Source organism: Rattus norvegicus, chromosome 4 (assembly GCF_036323735.1).
Source record: "Rattus norvegicus strain BN/NHsdMcwi chromosome 4, GRCr8, whole genome shotgun sequence".
Classification (NCBI taxonomy): Eukaryota; Metazoa; Chordata; class Mammalia; order Rodentia; family Muridae; genus Rattus; species Rattus norvegicus.
The window spans coordinates 55,879,494-55,882,555 of NC_086022.1; the positions used below are offsets into that span (position 1 = coordinate 55,879,494).

A 3,062-nucleotide genomic window follows, 5' to 3' on the forward strand; every position below is an offset into this window, starting at 1 on the left:
TATGATGCACACACCTGTGTTTAGATCCAAATGTAATAACTAAGCCTTGAACAATGACATGTTTGTAATCTAGTATACGTATTCATGTAATCCTCTTTGAATAAACAAAGTGTTATGAAAGGAATTCCCCCTTGGGTCCTCAGAAGACAAAGCTTGCCCTATATTTTTCCAAGGGGAGAGATTTAGTAATTATGTTAAAATTGCCCAGTATCTGACAGTATGGTCTAAAATGCCATTCCTTGAGCAGAAAGGAAGATGATCATAACAGAATATTAAAGAATCCATAGAAGATGAGTAGATGAGAGGGAAGGAGAGTGGCAGAAAAGAGAGAGAGAGAGAGAGAGAGAGAGAGAGAGAGAGAGAGAGAAGAGAAAGAACACAGAGGCAGCCCTTTTTGGATAAGATGTACTTCTTCTTAAGACAAACCAGTTATGCTACAAATGTTAGGACTGTTATTTATTTTCTGGTCAAAAGCTGACTTAATGATGCTCCTTCTTAACTCTGTCTAACTTTTATCGCCTTTTACATTTTCATGGTTATAATGGAGGAGAACGTAAGTAGGTGCACTAGAAAGTCCTCTACAATGAGCTTCCGGTTTGGAAGATGAAGTGTAACTCCCACCATCACCTAAACAAGTGACACAACAACTTGTCCTGAGTGGATGGATCTATCACAAGCCAATAGACATGCTTTTCATAATATAATAATTTTGAATGTATGTTTATAGTCGTGGTTAAAACAAAAAATATGAATAACTGAAGTTTGGTATGTTAGCACTATCTTAAATTGAAATGAAAGTACCTAACCAAACTCCATGAACATGTCAGCATTTTCATGCCAAGCAAGTGTTCAGATTCAGAACTCAATAGACTTTTATGGATGTGGCATTGGCTCATTAATCTGGTCGTGAACATTTTAGTTAGAGGCTCTTTGTCATGATGCATTACAGTCTAGTGAAGAACCGAGTTGTCAGTGGGAGAGTGAATGGTATCAATTATTCCTTGAAAGAATCAACACATATGAAAATATCAGCATAGAAACAAATTCAAATTAATATTAGAGACTCACCCGGAAGGAGATACCAGCTGCGATCGGGCTATATGGTTCGGTGCTGGTGCTGGTTTCTCTGTAAAGAGCTGCTGCTTTCAGGAGTCAGCCCTTATCATTTGTTGGCAGTACATATTGGCTAATGTCAGTTTTCATTTCATGATGGTCTCCATGGATGGGCTTATGGTATAGGATGTTGGAGAACCGAGAGCTGGAGGAGGTGACCATAGGGTGAGTTCAGGACCCTGGGTGCAGGACGAAGGCTTCTGAATTATAAGATATTCTTCAATACGAACAGCAAGGCCTTTACTGCCAAGACCCCCTGTGTGAGATGGCACTACAGTGAGTTTGTGTGGCTGAGGAAGCAGCTACAGAGGAACGCAGGCTTGGTGCCTGTACCGGAACTTCCTGGGATGTCCGCTTTTTTTGGTGTCTCCCAGTGAGTTCATTGAGAAGCGACATCAAAGTCTGCAGCATTTCCTGGAAAAGGTACTGCAGAATGTGGTTCTTCTGTCAGACAGTTGCACATCTTTCTCCAAAGCCAGAGATTGAAGCCTGTGTCCAGGGCTGAGGCTGTATGATGGTGGTGTCTGACGCCATTCTTTACTACTCTGTATTGAATTGTGTCTGGGCCCAGGAGGAGAGACAGAGCATCTCTCACTTGGCTAAAGACCAACTTAACAGTTGATCCTTTCTTCCAAGAGCAGGAAGGAAGATCTCCCCTTCGCCATCTCTTAGTCAAAAGAAGGACCACTTGGAAATGGGATCCAGTGATCGACTCTGAGGGCCCATCCTTAGAAAGCCTCATGCTTTCTAACCAGCTACTCACCAGCCTGCTGTGATTCTGCAAGACCCCTATGAGGGACTCTGTGTCCAAACCTGTGAGAAGGGCTGTGGCAGGGGATCCTGCTGTGCCTTTGGATCCTGGTCAGCTAGACACAGTGTGTGGAAAGTAAGCTGTGGCTGATCTCCATGTTTTCTTGGGTGGTGAAGAAGATGCATGCCATGGTCACATTCAGGTGGGACTGGAGACAGGGCCGGTGTAGGGGAAGTCGGGTCATTGAGTATCTTCCATTCAAATTTGCTCAAGTGTGTTATGCAGAGTTTGTGGCTGCCTGCCATAGCTCCTCCATGGGAATAAATGTCACACTGGTGTTAAGTTAAACGCAGGGTCCAGAAGCTGTTGGTTTTAAATAGAACTGTGTTTACTTTCCCTGGAGATTGAGTTTCTTCAGGTGTTTGTTTAAAGAGAACTGCCACAGGCGAATGGTTAGGGAATACCTTCCTGGCAGATTCTTAGCTACCATGTTGAACATTGTCCCAACAGAAGTTTCTACTGTCCCCTTCCCTTCAAGGTAGGCTTCAGTTTTTGCTGCAGCCCCGGCGGCATTTTGGTTGTGGGAGGCTGACCCCTTGCCTGCCTCCTTGTGTGGACATTGTGGTGAACATGTATTCCCTACTTTCTTGCTTTTGAGTAAGACTCTTTGCTGAGGTTTCCAGCATCTTCCAATACCTTGTGAGGTTGAGTTGGGCCTGAGAGCTTGCAGCTAGTTAAAGCCTGTCCAGGCAAAGTGCAGACACAGGCAGAGGGAAAGGAACAGGTCGGAGGCTTTGCTTTGGCAGAGGAGGCTCTGGGCTTCCCATCTTTTGCTGATAAAGCAGAGCTGGTGTTTCTGTAGGGTTAAAGTGGGCTCCCTTCTTTTTTAGATCCTTCTCAGTGGGGCACACAGGTTTTGTTTCAGCCTGGAAGTGAGGGCTCTGGGGATAGAGATAAGGAGTCATAAATTGTCCTTCAGACAACAGGGCTCCTGTTTCATGCTGGTGAAATCGGACCTGCAGAGAACAGAGGGCGCTTGCTGGAGTGCAAGGGTGGGCTGTGTGCCAGACTCACCTTGTTGCTACAGCTCTGCTCTTAGTTTTGTGTGTATTTCTCTCCTTCTAGCCATCCACGAAGGGTGTGGGGTCTACACTGGCTGTGGGGTCTAACCTCGCTGTTGCAGCTTGCATTGCGGGAT

At 45.0% G+C, this 3,062-nt stretch overlaps 1 pseudogene; it reads left to right on the forward strand.

The window, feature by feature from the left end:
- Positions 1-1,222: 1,222 nt before the first annotated feature.
- Positions 1,223-2,003, forward strand: Snx11-ps1 (sorting nexin 11, pseudogene 1; annotated as a pseudogene).
- Positions 2,004-3,062: the final 1,059 nt, after the last annotated feature.